Here is a 19,876-nt window from a genome sequence, read left to right as displayed (position 1 = left end):
TCTAGATTGTGATGGACTTCATAATGTGAATGTCCAACATGTTCTCTACTTGTTGGAATCAGAACTACTTCACCGTGGCTCCTGGGCCCTATAGTTCTAGCAGCTAGAGGAGAGTGACCTTTAGCTTAAGTGTGCTTTTGGAGAGGGCGATGTGAGTTCTGTCTTCACTGTGTGACCTGAATGACCACAGTGGGCAACCATGAAATACCTAGATGGTCACAGGTTTGTCACAATATTTTGCTTCCTAGATTACTGCTTGTCTTGGGAAGCTTATGCTGATTACCCCACATCTGGGGAGGTTTCACATTTAGAAGCCTGGAAGCTTTTAAATCGGGCAGCCGGTGCTCTTACCTGCCACTGTTAGAGCGTAATGAGCACGAACCTGCACAGTGCTACCAGGTTGTTTTTAATAGTGCATAGTTTCACTTAGAATGCATCACTTCATAGTGCTTGCCGAGATCCCTATAACTTCAAGACAGAGTAAACTGGGTACCCACATACGATTACAGGTATCCCTGAAATACCAAATCTATTTCTGAGCTAGCTGGAAGAGGGAAGGGCCCAGAATACCTGTCCCTTGATAGTGTGTGATACACACACACCCACCCTGAAGGGGTTAATGTAGGCCAAATGGGCCAATTAACCTATTAGGTTGCAAGCTGGGGGATATTTAGGCTGAGAGGAGAGCCTTAATTAAGGGACACTCATCTGTGAAGGAACAGGCAGCGTTTCTATAAAATCAAGGCACTCATAGCAGAAAGGGGGCTGCAGGTACTCTCCCTGGAATAAGGGTGAGAAAGGGATTTGAACCCAAGAGGAAGGGTTTGTCTAGCAGACCCAGGAGACAGGGGTTTAGCTAGAAGGGTGATGGATACATGTGAGCCTGAGATGGGCAAGGTAGGAAGGATCGTGCTAGTACAGACATTGGCTGCTGGAGATAGGGCTCTTGGACTGGAACCCAGAGTAGAGGGCAGGCCTGGGGTTCCCCTGCCAATCACTGAGTGAGTGGCACAATCTGGGCTGTCAACTTGAAGACTGTCAGAGTCTGTTCACTCTAGCCACTGAGGGAGTGGTCTTGCCAGGGCAGTGGAGTTAAGGACTGTCTAGAATGCGCAGAAGACTGCGAGAGCACCTGGAAGGGGAGAACTCTTGTGACTTGGCTGGAGGGCTAAACCATAAAGACGAGGCATGGTGCTTCCTGGGGAGCAAGAGAGAGGCTGCAAAGTGAGACAATGGACTGAGACACTGCAAGAAGAGGGTGTTGGGCCAAAAGAGCTAATCTCCAGAGCAACCAGAAGGAGGCACCCCCGAGTGGTGAGTGGAGGCCTCCATGACATAGTGCCTTTCCAAACATGGTGGTTCTAAGATTAATTTTACTCCAACATTGTCTAGGTATTCAGCTCTGTGCTGTAAACTGAAGAAACCCATAGCACCTGCTGGCTTTTACTTAGCAAAAGTTGAAATTTTCTTTGAAAGGTGGAAGTGCTAAAGAACTTACACCCAGATCCTCAAAGGTGTTTAGGCAGCTAATGATGTTGTCAACAAAAGATAGGTGCCTAAATCTCTGCAGCAGTCCAGCCACGTTTTGGACAGCTCTCAGACCAGCTTGTTTTCTAGCTATAGTCTTACTATGTTGAATTAAATCCCACAGCTGCAAGGTAGAACCGTTATTCTAAAGCATCACCTTTTGGCCATGCCCAAGTGTTTCTAACCAATAGAAACACAGCAACCCACGGACTGTAATTTAGCCCATGTGTCTATATTGTGAGTTAATTAACCTTGTAGTTACTAGCTTAAAATAGAACATTGTTCTAAGCATGTCTTGAGCACTTCTTACAGTCACGCTTTCCTGAGTCACGTGGCTCAGAATACGTAAAGACAAGACTTCAAGGTCACTCCCATGTTTGGAGCAGTAGTCTTCCCAGGTGCGAATCTGTTTTGGTTTTTGCTAATAATATGGATCACTAATGAATTTCTTGCTGATTTCAATCACTACTGCTCTCCCCTGCTTTAAGGTTATTAGCCACTGTGTGCATTCCAATAAAAAGACCTAACCAACCCTGTATTGCCAGAAGATATAACCACTTCTGGCCAAAAATAAATACAATAGTTTGGGTGTTAATCATCCTTGGCACTTATATAGTGACTTATGTTGTCAAAGTGTGTCACAAGCATAAGTAACGTCCTGTGGGGTGAGTATTAAGGGAGGAAGGTTGGTCTAGTGGTTAAAGCACAGGGCTGCGGACTGCCCTTTGGCAGGTTGCTTCACCTCTCTGACTCTGTTGCTGTCTGTGGAATGGGGATAGTAGTTGCTCTGTCACAGATGGCCTGGGAGACTGAATTCACTAATCTTCTCCAACGGCAGGTGCAACCCAAATACAAAGTGTTTTCCTCATCGGTATATTTTCCTATAGCTGCTGAACTTGTGTGTAACTAGCACCTATACATCTGATGGACAAATACCCGTTTTTTTTTTTTTTTTAAGGTTAAGAGCTCACTCGTAGGTGTGAGGCAAGTGGATACTTTGTGCTACCAGGCTAGAATTTTAAGTGTTCAACACCAACCGTCGGGGCTAGATTGTCAGAAGAGTTTAGCTCCTATTTAGGCATGAAATTAAGCAGCCAGTTATTTAAAAAAGCAAATGAAATTAAGCAAAGCAGTTACTCTAAAAAGTGCCGAGTGCCTTTGCAAAACTGGAAGCTGGATAGTGGGAACTGCTGGATGCTGAACACTTGCAAATTTGGCTCTTTTCTAGATGCCGATAAGGAATCCGAGTTCATCTGGAAATCTGGCCCCAATTGTGGGTGCCGAGCTTTTTTTCAAAAATTGGCCTACAGTGCATTTCATCCAAGGGTCTCAATGCACTTTGTAAAGATAGGTATAATCTCCATTTTATAGATGGAGAAACCCTCTCTAGGCCTGTAAGTGAGTTGCCTGAGGTCGCAGAGCAAGTCTGTGGTACAAATCAGGGCTAGGACCCCGATTTTCCCAGTCACAAGCTCTCAAGATACCCTCCTGCTTTTCCTCTCTCTAAATATCCTGAAAATAATAGATTTTCTTCTCAACACCCTCTCTTTAAAGCTGTAAGTCACACTCTGACCCTGTCAGAAGAAACCTAATCATATTATGCTTGATCCTTTCTAATTTACACTGACTTCCCATATGTCAACATACAATTAACCCCCCCCCCCCCGATCATCTTTTATCCTCTGTTCGGCATAAGCTCTGCTTGATTCCCCTTTAATTGCTACTCAAGTGGAGATGTGCCTGTGTTGCATGCTCTGATGCTCTTCCACACCCTCTAAAGTAAAGATTAGTATTAGAGTCTTAACTTTTGCCAGTTAAGCCAAGCAGCTGTAGAACCAGAGTCTATTTACAATCCAGATTCCAATGCTGTTCCTCAGAAGATCAATTCCAATCTCCTTAAATCAGATCTGATTTAAGGAATCATTAATTGCATTTGTATTAATCTGGATTTCTGTTATTTGAGCAGCTGGTGCCATTTTATTTTTTTGTATGTATTCTACAGTGTCACTTTGGTGGTTTTTTCCCCCCCTTCCATGAAGAAGGCTTTTAACTTTACGAATATTTTAATTTAAGTTTAAGGCTGCAGAAGTTTGGGGAAGGGGTGTTGAATAGTGGTTCTAGCAGAGCCCTGGGAGTCAAAACACCTGGGTTTGGTTCCCAGCTTTGCCCCTGATTTGTGTTACCTTAAGCAAGTCAATTGAACTGATAGGCTAGGGACTGACCTTATGCAAAGGATAATTGTGCTCCGCTAATCTATTAGAACTCTTCGAACATGCCAGCAAAATAGTGGATAAGGAAGAACTGGCTGATAGCACCACATTTTCTTAAAGCCTTTTGTGATCAGATGTGTCACAGGCTATTTAAAGTGTAGTCTGGCAAACTAATATGGAAAATATCATGCCATTATACAAACCAATGGTTCACCCTCAGCTGGGATAGTGTGTAGAATTCCAGTCACCTGATCTAAAGTGGATATAGTAGAAATAGATCTGAGACAGGAGATGAAAATTATACTCATGAGGAGAATGCCATATAGGAAGAGAGGCTGAAAGATTGGGACTGTCCCTTTAAGAAAGGTGCTGAATAAAACAGGACATGATACAAGTATGCAAAATAATGAATGGGGCAGAGAAGGTGATTTGGGTGCTTCTGTTCACCCTTTTTCAGAATACAAGGACAAGAGACAAGTCAATGAATTTGAAAGGCAGATAAATTAAAACCATAAATGGAAATGTTTTTTCTATGGAATGCATAGTCCAGGGGTAGTCAATAGGTGGATGCAGGCCAAATCCAGACCCCCAGACACTTTTGAACAGATCCTGAAATCTTTTATTTACTTATTTGTTTACTTTCTCTGGAGTCTGGACCTTGACTGTACCTTGGTCAAGAAATTTGGACTTTGACAAAAAAAATAGATTACCCCGGCATAGTCTACCTATGGAATTCCTTGCCACAGATATTGAGGCCAAGCACTTAGCAGGATTCAGAACTTAATTGGACATTTAGGTGCCTATTGATAATCTATAGTTACAAGCAGTAGGATTTAACAAAAGACACCTCTCCTCAAGTTTGGAAGGGATATAAGCCCTCATGGTTCAGGGCATAAGGTAACTTCTAACCAATAGGGTTGGGAAGAATAACCTATCCATAGGACTTTTCAACTTTCCCTTACGGTACTTCTTGACTATCGGTCTCGTGCCGGTATTTAGCCTTAGATGGAGTTTACCACCAGCTTTGGGCTGCATTCCCAAGCAACCCGACTCTAAGAAGACCCAGTCCCGATGCGCCAGGGGCCGCTACAGGCCTCACACCATCCATGGGCGTGCCGACCCCACCCGTTTACCTCTTAACGGTTTCACGCCCTCTTATCCAGGAGAAGTTTTCTGTAACTGTTGATTCATAAACCTTCCTCTGAAGCATCTGGTACTGGCCAGTGCCAGAGATGGGATAGTGGACTTGATGGACTGCTGGGCTCACCTTGGATGGCAATTCCTACATTCCTGTCCACTCTCTATGCTTCATTGAATGCAGCTGTTTAATAATACTCAGCAGTGGTAAGGTTGAATTATAAAGCAGCAGAAAGCTCTCCATATTTGAGGCTGCAACTAGCTTCTATTATAAAATCCTATTGTAGGTGGGGGATGAGATGAGAAGAATCTTATACTTCTGGTTCCAATTTGGCCAGCATTAGCTGGTGTGGGATGTTACTGTCGGATGTCCAATGGCCTATATAAAATGAGTTGGTGCTTTTATTCCATTCTCTATTGGACAGTTATCTCAGGTCACTTCTGGCACTCACTGGCAGTCTCAACAGAGGTCAAGGATCAACTGGGCCATTGATTGGACAGCTAATTCAGGGAAGCCCTATGGTCTGTTATTCAGGAGATGAGGCCAGATAGTTACAATGGTCCCTCCTGGTTTTATAACCTATGAATCGATGAGACTGACCATACAGCAAAATAGGTGAGCAGAGAACGTCAGTCTTCAGTTGTCAGCCCAGCACCTTCGACCAGCATGAAGCCCCCTAGAAGAAATTAAAAATACAGGGTGGCAAGAGGGATTGAAGGTAGGCTCCAGATTTGGAAATGCTAATACCAAATCCATTATTAATAAATGTGTTAAGAGAAAAAGCTGCATTGCAAATGCTGCCGTGACACAAGAAAGTGGCATACAGAATTAAAATTTCATATTCACTGGCGTCTTATGATAAAGGTTTCATGATACATACCCAGTAATGCTGCTAAAAATACTCGTTATCTAATCTTCCAACCGAGACTATGACAGAAGATCACAAGTAGGAAAACAATTCAATGTAGCTTTTAGCTATTTTTCCCACTGCTTTCCTAGCCTGCACTAAATGTTATTGCTGTGCCGCTTGTAATTCATATGGAGCCACTGTTGTTCAAAAGTAGAGAATGTCAGTGGAGGATAGTTCAGATAAAACAGAAGATTTATGACACAGCTTAGGGCCATGTGGGAAAGGGGAAGAGGAACTTAATGCTAATTTGTAGTCTAACAGCATTGTTCTGTGTGTGGCAAGAACTTCAGCATGCCACGTATATTATGCCACATACAGAGCAAGGGTTATGTTAACTAAATACTTGACTGTGGAGAGAACCAATTTCCTGAGAAATAACAGAGACCTAATGCCTTATGGGCCAGGTCTGCACCCGTCTAGAACCTGATCCAAACAAATTCACTGGAGTCAATGGAAAGATTCCCAGTGGTTCCACTGGGCTTTGGATCAGACCTCTAACCACTGTGCAACTCCATTGACTTAGTTAGGTATTGTCAGAGCAGAATTTGGCCTTCTGTATGCATTGCTGATCCAATGGAGGGCCCCTCTGGCCCAAACCTCCATTGATTCCAGTGGGTGTTAACAGATGCTCCAGCCATCACATATGCAACACATGTAATCCTTGAGTCTAATCTAATTGCATCTATCTAGGCATTTATAACTTACTAAATGTATAAGCACATATTTATTCCTTCTTCCACCACATGCTCTGGTTTGGGAGTAAGGAAATAACCCAGAATGCAAACATTCAATAACATTTAAATATACAGTTTCTAGAAACTGGAAAATAGTGAGTTGGATTTGGTTGTTCCATATGTAGATCCAGCGGAGCTATAACTAAACAGTCTTATTAGGTGAACTAAAGTCATGCTGGTGGGGATGTTTTTATGGTATTTAGACACCTATCCACTGGGAATGGCTCACTTTCATATAAGGCACCGAACAGACATCTGCTAATAATTGATTTCCAGTCACTACTAGTGTTGCCTGGATTCATACCAACATAGAGGAGAAGGAATCCCTCTTTCGTTACTAATCTTGGCATCATCCAAAAAAAGCATGTATTCCTTTGTCTTTATTCACTTTGTTTTGGCCTAAATGGCAGCAAATCGGGAAGTATTTGACTTAGCTGCTTTTCCAGGCCTAGGTATGGTGTGGTGCAGATAACCTGCCCTTTCAAGAAGTGGAAGGGTTTAATAAACTTCCTTGTATGGTGGGGAGCTTTCCTTCCTTCCCCCAAAAGGGATGTACAGCTGAGAATCCTGCAGGGAGAGGTGCCGACAGCTGGGCCTTGTTAAGGAAGTAGGATTTTCAGAGGATTGGTTTGCCCTGCCTGAGAGGCCCTGGCTCCCAGAGAGGAACAAGCTGTTTCTGAACTCCGAGGTTCCAGCCTCCAGAGATCAGCATGGAGGGTGAGAGACTCTGAACTTACTCTTCGGGAGCTTGCACCAGGGTATGACCTGGAAAATCAGAGATGTTGTGTAATGAGAACCCTTCCAGGGGATAGAATTAAATCTCTGATTAAGACCTTCAGTGGTGCTGTACCTCAGTGTTTGATAACCCCCCCATCCCCAAACTGGCTGCCCAATGGCAGTTTTTATTCTCTTGCTGACTCATCAGTGGTATGAACAAAACATAGGTGAATGCCAGGATTACTGCGCAGAACTGTCTATTAATAAACAGATTAGAGGGTGGTCTCTGGGTGTATGTTCACTGTCAGTTGCACGGAGATGTCTTTGTAGCCCCACAACCTGTTTAGCATTCTCTCTTCCTGTGTGGATCATCCCTCTGCAGCTGCAGTGCTGTCATTGCTTACATTTGTCTTTCTAAAACCCTGTCTTTGCAGGCTCCCAGATCTCCACCTAGACTCCCTGACACAGGACTTATTTTAGAGAATATCTAAAAATATGCTGCCAGGGGAATCAGAACTAAGTGAGTGTGAATGATTAAAGTAGTAGGGCAGGTGAATGGAACTGATGAGTTCTGGTCTGTTAGTTGGGAGTCAGGGTGACATCACTGGCAATTGTCTCTGCAATGCTGGCTTGAAAACTTTTTTTTTTTTTTTAAACCTTTGATCTGGTTTTCCTTGGGAAAGAAGGGGGTGGCTGGTGACTAAACATCATAGCTCTCCTCTCCTGCCTAGCAGATGAGGTAATTGCACCATGGTAACTTGTCAGACACCTTTTCCTTAGTTGTATGCAATGTATCAACTTCCTGGATACCATGATCAGCTCCAACAATGGAACCAGAGATGCCAAGGGTTGTCTGTCTTTAAGAGTGAGATTTACAGCTCCAAACAGTGAGATTCAAGGCCAAAGAGCGAGACTTTCTAGGTGGTGTTAGGTTATTGCTTAAGACACGGACTCCTCTTTGCTCCTTGGTGACATCCAATAGTCCACATTTTTAATCCAACCAGCACTTAATAGTTTGTTTTTTGAAATGTACACTGCTTACTATTGCATATGAAACACTTAAATGTCCTGATTCATACTAAAGTCTAGGGCACACGAGACTTCGATGTGCAATGCAAACGAGTGGATTTTAATAAAAACAGCTACTTGCTGGTTAGAAGAAAAATCTGGATGGTTGGAGATCCCTGAGGACCAGATTTGTTAACCCCTGGTTTTTAATATTTCTCTTGTTCTGGTTATAAAAATCTTAACAAAAAACTGTATCAATATGTTTGCCTGTCACCTTGTCATAGTGATCATCCATTTGAAAAACACTTTCAAGTACAAATTATTTGGTTTGTAGGTTATTGCTCATATTACATTTACAGCAAATCAAAATAATCAGATTCCAAAATAAATATATGCACAATTATTTTTTACATTCATTGAATGTATTTGGTTTTTGTTTATTTAATTAAGTTCTATTTAATTACTTTAAAATTAAAGTGAAGCTAACAAACCATTTTGTTAAAGGATTAAGCTTCCACATTTCTTTTAATATCTAATTTGGTTTCACATTTTATTTGTGTGCTCTGTTATATTGTCGTGCGGCCAGCTTTGCTGTTTTTATAACTTCTTTTGGGGCCTCAGACCAGATGCACTGCAGTGGCGCAGTTGCACCAATGTAAATTTGTAGTGTAGACCTGCCCTTATAGCCTCTATCACTTCCTCACCTTCCAGGCTAAAGGAGCACTGGGAATTAGCAAGTAGATCAAACTCTGGAGCAAGTTTGCCTTGTGTAGAGGCAAATAGAAAATGACCTCACCAATTTTTTTGGGGGGGGTGTACACAGCAATAGCACCTGCCATCTGAGACTCTCAAAGCACTCTGTAAATCTTTATTAGTTAAGCCTTGCCGTGCCCCCAGATGTATGACTACTGTAAGAAAGCTGTGGCCAGCTAGGATGTCAGTGATTCTCACTTTGCTGATGCCATGACAAATTAGAGCTTCACTGACATTCCTGGGAGAGAACTCAGACCCTCCTGCTCCGAAAGCACTTGAGCTGAAGGAGGATCTATGACTGGTGTTGGTAGTACAAGGCCAATGAAACACAATTGGGCTGTTCTGATTTTGTACAGCAGAGGGCGGTGATGCACATAAACACTTGCCAGTACTTTACAATAGACTAATAAACTTTTGCATTTCTATAGCTCCTTCATGAAGATCTGAAAAGACTTTACAAAAATTAATGAACTTTCCCTAGGAGGGAAGTTATATTGTCCCCCAATTTTAATGGTGCGGGGTGAGACTGGGATGTTGTGAGTTTAAGTTATTTCCCCCCCCTCCCCCCTCGGTCTCACAGTGAGTCAATGGCAGAACTGTGAATAAAAGATCTGATTCTCCAGTCCATCATATAGTTTTAAGAACATACTGGATTAGACTAATGGTCCATCTAGTCTAATATCCTGTCTCTGACAGTGATCAGTACCAGAGCTTCAGGGAGCGTGTATAAGACAGGGCAGTTTTGGTGTGATCACCCCTGTGTTCCATTCCTGGCTTTTGGCAGTCAGAACTTTAGGGTCACTCTGAACACAGAGTTGCATTCCTGACCATCTTGGTTAATAGCCATTGGACCTATCTTCCATGAACTTATCTGATTCTTTTTTGATCCCAGTTATACTTTTGACTTTTACAACATCCTATAGCAATGAGTTCCACAGGTTAATTGTGCATTGTGTTACGCCAATGTAATTCTACAGAGTTCACCAATTTGGAGAACCAGGGCCAGAATCCAGTCTTGTGTCTCTGTGCCCTCCTGCACCCACTAGTCCACATTCTTTTCCCTTTGTGGGCCAAGTTCAGCAGAGCACTAAGTAAGTATTTTAACTTTGTCATGCTAGCTCTATTCAGCAAAGCACCTAGCGCCTGATTCTGAGAGGTGTGAAGCCCACTCACGATCCACTGATTTAAGTCGGAGTTGGTGGTGCCCAGCACCGTGCAGAATTCGGTCCCATAAGCATCTATTTAAATCCGGTTGAAATCAGTGAAGCTTAATTATATGCCGAAAGGTAAGCACATGCTTAAAAGTGCTTTGCTGAACTGGAGCCTGAGATTAGCAGAAGCTACTTTGCTTCTCAGATTCTGATTTATTATTATTAATCATTTATTAGGCTAGTGTCTAAGGCTAGCCCAGAGTGCGGCCCTGCTGTGCTAGGTGCTGTACAAGCACAGAATGGCAGATGGTCCCTGCCCCAAAATGCTTACAACCTAAGCAGACAAGACAGACACAGGGTGGGGGAAGGGGCATATAACACACCGGTAGTGTGAACAATGTGTTGGAGGCAAGCAGCATGTCAGTACCATGATATTTTTTTTGGGGGGGGGTTAGGAGGGGATCAACTGAATGGAAGGGAAGGCGGTGATGGGGGGTGGCAGGGGAGAAGAGGGTAGAAGGGGCAGGTGTGGATTGAAGCTGATCAGCACAGGTCAGAGTTCTCTGAATTTCCGGGGGTTCAGAGGTCTCTGCTTTGGCTGCTTCTGCCCCCACAGGCTGGAGCCTCTGGTTGGCTCCTCTTTGCTGTTCTCCTTCAGGGCCACAGGGTGGGTGGGTGGGTGGGAGGCACCACAGTGCCCCCACAGTGTGTGTCAGGTGTTGGAGGGGGGAGGGGACCTCCCTTGCACAGTTCTGGGTCAAGGGGACTGCTGGGGGAGAGGGGTGGTGCCCACTGTGCCCCATTTTACCTCCATTTTGCAGCAGTCCCTACCATGGCCGTTTCTGAGACACACAAACGAGACCATCAGCAGGGCTAGCGGTTGCAATGCTTTTGCGGAGGTGGACTCTTTCGAAGCCGTTTCCCCAGCAATGAAAATTACCACGTTCATCTTTTGACTGGTGCTTGGCAACAAAGGTTGGGCTCTGTGGTGGTGGCGGAGCTCCGGTTAGGTCAGGGCCTTGATAGTCTTTGCAGTGCTCCAAGGAATGCCTTGCAGGAGCATTGTTAAGTTGAAATAAAATCTGTTCATAAAAAGCACCCAAGCTGCATTACAGACTCTCTGTTGAAACATATCTGGCAGAGGATGCTTCATGTGGTTCTGCTGGTTGACTGAGTTCAATAAAGGTGCCAGTATTTTTGTGTCCTTGCATGAGGTTGTCTAATTTTTTAACACATTCTAATTTAAGTTCTCTTTGGAGTACACATATTACATTGTGATGTAGAACTGCAGCTAGCTATTAATGCTGGCAAGCTAGTATTATAGTGGTGTGGCAGCATCACTGTAGTTAAGGTTGTATCACGACTTCTGTTTAAAGGTTGACCTTTCTAAGTCCTATAAAATCAACATATTTAGTTGGAGTCCTTTGAAATTTTGTGTGCCTCAGGAGGGTACAGATTAGGGACAGTGACCCAAATTGGGTGTTCTTTGAGCCAGGGGTTCGAGAGAAATAAGCCTGAAATGACCCATGGGTCTTGAAGCTGGGCCCTAAGGTTCCTGGGTAGCCCTCACTGCCTGATCAGGACTCCTAGAAGTGATGGGCTAGCTAGCACAATTGAGTCCTCCTAGGACCCTGACTGTGGGATGATGACCAGCCCCACTGATTGGCTGGACCAAACTATTTAAGCCAGAAGGCGGTCCAGAAAATTGTCTGAGTCACTGAGAGATGTCCTGACTGGCTCCTGCCCTGTGTCTGACTCTTGTTGATCCCCGTTTTCTGATTCTGGCTCTGGCCCCTGGCTTGGACTCTGTCTCTTACCACTAGTCGTGACCACCCCTGCTCCCACCCAGTAGGTCACACTGCCCACGTCCCAGTCCTGACAGCTTCCTCGGACCACTAACCCCTGGGAAAGGGAGCCTCTGCCAGGCATGGATCCGATGGAGCTCCTCCTGCCCCATGCGGGCTGGCATCATGTGAACAGGTGGCTTGCCTTCAGGCAGACAACCAAGTGATGCAGGTGTAACCCACACACCTTCTGGGTGTGGTGTTCTGTCCCATCTAGTGACATTGGGGAGAGAGAGAGAGGGGTTGGTCTGCTCTACAGCCTTAGTTGTAGAGGCTCATGCACTAAGCTCTAGAGGTCTCAGGTTCAATCCTGCCCACCAGGGACTGTCGGCATTGCACAGGCTACACAGTTAGCGGCTGAAAACCAGATATTACCGGAGCAAGTGTTCTGGATTTTTTTACACCCCTAAGCAATGTGATTATGCCAAAATGAGTACGTCGTCTAAACCTGGCCAAAGTGCTCTAAAATCTGCATGCTTTCACGGATTCGCTGTGCCTCATGTAAGTGCAGAGTTGGGTTAATGACTCAAATTTGGGTTCATTAGGTGTTTCAGATATAGAAGCCTGGATAAAAATAGCCATTTTCCAAAAAGTTTCTAGATGTGTTTTGTTGCACAGAGCTAGAGATCAAACTACTGCTGTGATGCAGGTCAAAATGACTTCAACCTGTCAATCTGTACCCAAGGTAGTGCATGCCACTCTCACTACCTTTGGGGGACCCAAAATTGTGAATGACATTGAAGAAAACATTCACATCTTTGCTTGCAGAGATGTTCAGTCTGGAAGGGTTACAGTGCGCATGCGCCAATAAAGGAAAACACAGATTTTTATGCAACCACTTCATGCTTGCCTGGGTAGTTGGAAGGACTATGCCAGCTCCATTGCCCCGATCAGTACCCTGCCACTGTTTCTGGTCTGATCTTTGTACACCTGTGCAATAAAGACTAATTAACTCCTGTTGCTTGCTACTAGCTGTCTCTGTTATAATACAAAGTGTCTTTATTTTATGAAGAGGTTTACTGTGAATACAGCAGAACAGTCAGCAGTCTGGTCTATTGTTATACCAGGACAGGGCTTGCAGCCATGGAAGGTGCAGGAAATGCGGATGGATAGTAGGTAGGCAGGCCCTGGATTGGTTGTTTGAGAATCAGTATTTCCCTCTGGGGGAGTTGAAGCGGGTGAGGCAGGGGCTACTTCCTGATCTTAGTGCAGATTGAAGTGATGTTTCCAAAGACCCAGAGCATGGAGGTTTGGAATTAACAGTGCAGGTTCCTTGACCATTGTGAGAAAAGAAACGTGCACTGCTGGGATTGCCAGCAACTAGGTGATTCCTCCATCTACTCCATGCAGAAGTTTGCAGGAGAGCAAGGATACAGGCATGACATGGGCATCAGTGACTGTGGGCTGATTTGGGCGGAGGTGGGGATCTGCGTTGAGATCATGTTTGCCTACTCTGCAGCATCTAAGCACTGACCAGAGGTTTGTGATCTACCGGACATTGTGGTGATCCACTAAAGTGGAAATGCTCTGGGCCTTATTCCTGGTATGTACTTCATACAATGCATGAGAGCAGATTTGGACTGCATCAGAGATTTGTGTCCAGGAGCTGAGAGTTTTCTCTGACTTGGCTGTGTCTGAATAACTGCTCCAGAGACACTATGAAAGCTATTAATAAACATTGGAAGAACATTAATTGGGAAGTTGGGGGTTCATGGCTGAGTGGAAAATGAGTACTGTACGACACAGACACTTTACAAGCTGTGACACCTCACTACTTCTGGAGATGGGATACATCTCCTGGACAGGACTCAGAGGATCTCTCTCTAACATATACAATCATCAATAGTTTGGAACAGAAACCCTGTCTGCAACTTCTCCTGTCAGCCCAGACACACACACCACCCTCCCACCATTCGGAAAAACAACCAGGAACACCATTCCACTGTAACGTCTGCATGGATCTGTGCAGCTACAGCCATGGCAGTTGGCACATACATTGGTACTGGAGACGTGCCGTGGCTGTGGAGCTGGCCCACATATCCATATATCCATCATTCTCTCGATCAGTAACCAGCCACGGTCCTGCTAATTTTTTTACATGTGTGGAATGAATTTTATGTGCACCAATATGGAGGTGATGTCTGGTGGGGGTGGGGCCGAGGGGTTAGTGTGGGAGGGGGCTCAGGGTTGGGGTGTGTGCTCTGGCTGGGGGTGGGGCTGGGGATGAGGGGTTTGGGGTGCAGGCTGCGGCAGGGAGAGAGAACTCCCACCAGCCATCTCTTACTACAGCAGCCTCGGGGCTGGGGTCAGGAGCGAGGTACCTCTCTCTGCCGGCAGCGGCTCCGGAACCCCCCTTCCTCAGAATTCGCTACCCCTGGACCACTAGGGTACCAAATTCTGCTGGGGAAGCAAAGAAGGCCATCCTTACGTGTCAGTAACCGCTACTGGTGGGGAAATGTGCCAGTTGCAGTTTGTGCTGCTCCCCGTCGGCAGCAGCTCTGCGGGAGAGGTGCCCCAACTTTCTCCTCTCCAGGACCATGTGGCCACGCACCTGCACGGCCCTTTGTAGCCGGCTGCGCCGCTTAGAGGGAACTTGGGTAACCAGCCCTGCTTCCTGTTCTTCCTCTGTTCATCCAGAAACTACTGGAGCAGTCTCTCCACATAGGCCGTGTCCCTCCTCTATGGCTCTCTTGAAAGCAACATGCTTTTCAATCCTCCTTGCTACTACCCCAAGAAGCTCCTTCAGTCTTCCTGACTTGCTGCTGGTAGGGTGACCAGATATCCTGATTTTATAGGGACAGTCCCGATATTTGGGGCTTTTTCTTATATAAGCACCTATTACCCCTCCACCTCTGTCCCGATTTTTCACACTTGCTATCTTGTCACCCTAGCTGCTGGCCAGTTGTAGCACCCAGTGTCCTAGAGGGGAGGCTTGGCCAAGCAGATCTGGAAGTGCCTGCCAATGGAGTGAAATAGACAGTATATTCATTGGTTTGCCACTGGAGGGGAAAAAAGAGAGAACAAAGTGGGGGGATTCTGTCTGTACATCAGGCCCTGATTTGCAACATTTTGGAATGCTTATGTCACTCCTTCATGAATTCTCATGGACAATCAGTCTCACGTCTACCATTGGCAGTCTCACTCAATATTATGGTAAATAATACAATGCTGAATCTGATTTGATGGAGGGTGGGCTGAAGTCATGGCTTGGGGATGTTTACCAATACAGGCTTTGACTTTATATCAGGCACAGGAAGCCCACAAAGACATTGATATTTTAGAAAAACCAGAATGGGGGGAAAAAAGTAATTTTCCAGGAAAATGATGGGATCCCCTTGACATATGGAAAGGAGATATTCGGGGGAACTGGTGACTGAAAGGAGTGGTTTACTAAGCTATCTGGAGGGTCAAGAAAGTTCTCTCTACCTAGAAATTTGAAAATCATCTTGAACTCCTGTTCCATGAAAAATTTTCAAACATCACCTTCTGGGAGTGGAAGAAAAGATTTTCTTACACAAGTGTATATTCCTAGAGCACCTGTTAAAGTCTTTCTGTGAGTATTGCCAGGAGCACCTGTTAATTAGCTCTCTGGTATGGTTCTCCAGCCAGCTGGCAGCAAATTGGGGGGTGGGAGGGAGACATTTTTCAAATGGGGAGGGGGGACTGCAGTGAGTGGTGGAAGAGGGTAAAGAGCCTGTACATTTCAGCAATGTAGTAGGAGTAGGCAGAGTAAAGGTGTGTGTGTGTGTGTGTGTGTGAATGGGGTGTAGTGGGGTATTGCTGAATGATGGCAGAGTTCAGCTTTGCGTGGGCACGTTTAATGCAGTAGGGGGCAATATGTTATCTCTGTTACACTTGTATAAATCCAGAGTAACTCTGGTGCATATAATGGCGGTTTTGGGGATTGATTCTCAGTGTCATTGAGAATCCAGTTTATCTGAGCTGAGCCGTGGTGACTTGCTAGAGCCCAGGTCCTCAGCTGGTGTAAATCTATTGACCTAGGGCTACACAAAAAGAACAACTTATATTTTTATCAGATTTCACAAAAATACATTTTCAGTTTCATTCCGGCCCATTTAGTGTGCCCCAAAAGTTGCTTTGTGACTGTTGTGAAATTGCAGTTTTTACACTGAAATATCGGAAATATTTTCATTTTTTGTATGAGAAACTGATTTGCATATTAATTTCTAGTGTTTTGCAGTCTGGAACTAAGTGTTCCAACCATTAGGGATGCTGTTACTTCCCTTGGGAAACCATACCTAATATAGATCCTGGTGAGAATGGGTTTTTTTTCCCCCTGATGCTCTGTTTAAATGATCTTTGTTTAATTTACTCTATTACTCCACTTATCACTTTATACAATCCCTCTCCCTCCTTGTGTTTTATACCTTTTTAAATATTTGCAGAGTGCTTCATCGTCCCCTGCTTAGTCATGATTTACCCAGGAGAGACATAATTCCATTTTTTTTTTAAATTCCTGGGGACCAGGAGAAACCATTGAATAACGTTTAGCTATGAGAAAACCTGAGATGAATTTGAACTGTTGAGCTAGATGCAAAAGACTATCCCATCACCAATGTCCCTGAGCCGTCAAATATTAACAGTAGTGATTATTTATAAATTGCCTTTGATGCTGCACAATTAAACCCTATCATAATTATAAATAGTTAAAACGTGATAAAGTATACAAGTATATCAAACCAATTGGCAAAAGCTGTCTTATAAACTAATGATATCATATATTTCGAACACACCCGTCACTGTGGCATAGGATATAGGAATGCTATCGTTAATATCTATCTATAGTATAGATATGCTAGATATCATGGTGGAAAAGCCATGACTATTGTTCTTAGGCTGTTTTCAGGTGTTTGGATGAATGAACAGTCCTAATATAGTGCAAGGCTGTGACAGTTTCATTTTTATAACAATGCAAATATGGTACGTAAAGGCCGAGAGCTCTGCATCTAATTTATCTGTGTTGCTTTAGCAACATGATGCGGGATGCAAACAGTTTCCTTGGTTACACTTCCTAAGTGCCATTAGATGAGCGATGGTAATAAACATGAAAGGGGATCATAATGAGAGCCAGACTCCCGTACAGTATCTTTTTATAGCCCCAGACATCATGATTAGCAGGATGGCCAAAGGAGACAGGAAAGATGTTTTGAAAAACCTTAGTTCCTCTCATTCTTGTAGTCTGTTTTAAAAATCCCAAATGGAGTCTGAGCTGGTGGCTCTGAGGTGCTCTTTCTTGGATGGTTTAAATATGGAGAGGTACCTCTCGCCTCAGAGCTGGTGCATCCCAGAGATGGGCATAACCAAAACTCCCTGCAGGGAGAGTGCAGAGTGGTAGGCTCTCTCTGATAATATAGATCACAATTGAACAATTGGAGTTGCAGCTAGCAAGGGATGTGACGAGTAACAAGAAGGGTTTCTACATGTATGTTAGCAACAAGAAAGTGGTCAGGGAAAGGCCTTCCCCTTACTGAGTGGCAGAGGCAACACAGTGACAGATGATGTGGAAAAAGCTGAAGTACTCAATGCTTTTTTTGCCTCGGTCTTCACAGACAAGGTCAGCTCTCAGACTGCTGCACTGGGCAACATGGTATGGGGAGGATGTGAGCAGCCTTCAGTGGTGAAAGAACAGGTTAAGGACTATTTACAAAAGCTGGACATGCACAGGTTCATGGGTCCAGATCTAGTGCATCCAAGGGTGTTGAGGGAGTTGGCTGATGTGATTGTAGAGCCATTTTATCTTTGAAAATTCGTGGCAATCGGGGGAGGTCCCGAACAATTGGAAAAAGGCAAATATCGTGCCCATCTTTAAAAAGGGGAAGAAAAAGAACCCGGAGAACTACAGAGTGGTCAGCCTCACTTCAGTCCCCAGCAAAAGCACGGTGCAGGTCCTCAAGGAATCCATTTTGAAGCACTTGGAGGAAAGGAAGGTGATCAGGAACAGTCAACATGGATTCACCATGGGCAAGTCATGCCTGACCAACCTGATTGCCTTCTATGATGAGATAACTGGCTCTGTGGATATGGGGAAAGCGGTGGATGTGATTATAAAGCTTTTGATGTGGTCTCCCACACTATTCTTGCCAGCAAGTTAAAGTATGGATTGGATGAATGGACTATAAGGTGGATATAAAGCTGGCTAGATTGTCGGGCTCCACAGGTAGTGAGCAACAGCTCAAAGTCTAGTGAGGAAGGAGTAAAGGCTGGCAGCATGGCAGGTGTAGCCACTAAAGGAGAATTCAATAAATGTTCCCAGGTATATTTAAGAGCAGAATTTGTCTCCTTCCCTGTTAAGCCATTTCTGTTTGTAAATTGCTAGTGGAGCATCTCTCAAGTAGCAGGTTTGGGTCTGGGTATAAGATATTGAGGCAGGATTCGAAGTGAGCAGCAACGATTTCCTTAACACAAGCTATGGCAGCATATATGGCCCACAGGAGAGCAGATTAATTCCAATGGAATCCAAAACATCTCTGGGTATGATGCTCTAGGGTCTGTTATGAGTCTTAATAATCTACTTTATCTACAATTGTTTACTGTAGATTTTCTGTTTGGTAGTTAGCAGGATCAGGCTTGTTTCTGCATATCAATCGGATCACAAAGAGAGGGAAGTTGAGAATTCAGGAGCACAGCTTCCCTTATTGATGGCCGAAGCTCAAGAGGTTCTGAAGTTCAGTTTGGATGCTCACCTAAATCTTGTAGGTCTGTCACATTGGGCTGCAAGCCTTACAAGAACAGGCTTTCTCAGGAGATTTCCAGTGCTTGCTGCTGGACTGGAGACACTGCGACATCAGCAAAACTGGCCAGAAAATGGTTTTTATTCTCCACATGGAAAATTTCAACCTTTTCAGTAAAAAAACTGAAAAGCCAAAATTTTTGGCCCAAACCCAAGAAACGTTGCCCCAAAATGGAAAATTTTGATTCAGAAATTCTATCTCAGTGCCTTGTTATGGGAGCCGTAGCTCCTCACGCCCCCGTTCTCCTCTGTGGCTGGGCTCCCCAAGCGGGACTATATCTCTAATGATGTACTGTGGTCTCCCCACTTGATGAGCCACTGCCGTGCATCGTGAAGGTCCTGTGGCTATGGTGCATCATTGTGGGAGATGTAGCTGAAAGAAATGGATTTCAAGGAAGGGTTTGAAGGTGGGAAAAGGGGTTGCTTGGTGCTCAGTGACAGGAAGGCTGTTCTAGCCATAGAGATGCTGTAAATCAAGGTGTGGAGTTTGCAATGTTGCCAACTCTTGTGGTGATTGGTGTTTTTTCTGAAAGTCCCAGCTGCTAGAATTAAGAGATTGCAAGAGAATCTCAGCTTTAATTTTTTTTTTAAAGTAAGTTTCTCGACTTCCTGGTTGCAAAGAAAAGCTTGAAAATATGATAAAAGTGCAGAAACCAGAAGGCAAATTTAAAGAAACCCAAATATATTATTTTAAAGTAATCTCGTGATTTTTGGGGCCTGACTCATAATTTTTGAATGCCTGATGTTGGCAATCCTATAGAGGGGACAGTGCAAAAGAGGAGTGGGAGGAAACCAGGCCTGAGGATCATCAAAATAGATTCACTTGCAAAAGTTAGGAAGAGAGGCACACTTATCTGATGAAGAATCTGACTTGTACCCAGATCTGAGACAACTTTGGTGGGGTTCAAAATCCAAAGTTGGAAAAAATCCAGATCCAACACCCCTGACTTTATAATGGGCTCAACTAGAACCCTTGATCCGAATGCCCCTGAACTCTGGGGTGTTTAAGATCCAGATGCATATTTAATGGCTTGGGCCCATCTCCCTAATTTTATCCTGGCAAGTTGGCGCACTTGTGCTGTGGACAGTACATAAGGCCCTGGATTGTAAGTGAATGACAAAATCCAGTCCCA

The 19,876-nt window shown here is 44.4% G+C and overlaps 1 protein-coding gene and 1 long non-coding RNA gene across 2 annotated transcripts in view; one reads left to right on the top strand and one right to left on the bottom strand.

The window, feature by feature from the left end:
- NEURL1 (neuralized E3 ubiquitin protein ligase 1) overlaps nt 1-19,876 on the top strand; it is a 256,305-nt gene that overhangs the window by 9,656 nt on the left and 226,773 nt on the right. The gene's annotated exons all lie outside the window — the stretch shown is intronic.
- Nucleotides 3,069-4,804, bottom strand: LOC117880910. Its single transcript, XR_004646634.1, has 3 exons — nt 4,682-4,804; nt 4,377-4,379; nt 3,069-3,081 (listed from the first exon to the last, which is right to left on the bottom strand). It is a non-coding gene; the product is annotated as an uncharacterized LOC117880910 (long non-coding RNA).

The sequence above is a fragment of the Trachemys scripta genome, chromosome 7 (genome assembly GCF_013100865.1).
Source record: "Trachemys scripta elegans isolate TJP31775 chromosome 7, CAS_Tse_1.0, whole genome shotgun sequence".
Lineage (NCBI taxonomy): Eukaryota > Metazoa > Chordata > Testudines > Emydidae > Trachemys > Trachemys scripta.
Note: the sequence above shows the minus strand (reverse complement) of the source record. Positions and strands in the feature narration are given on the sequence as shown.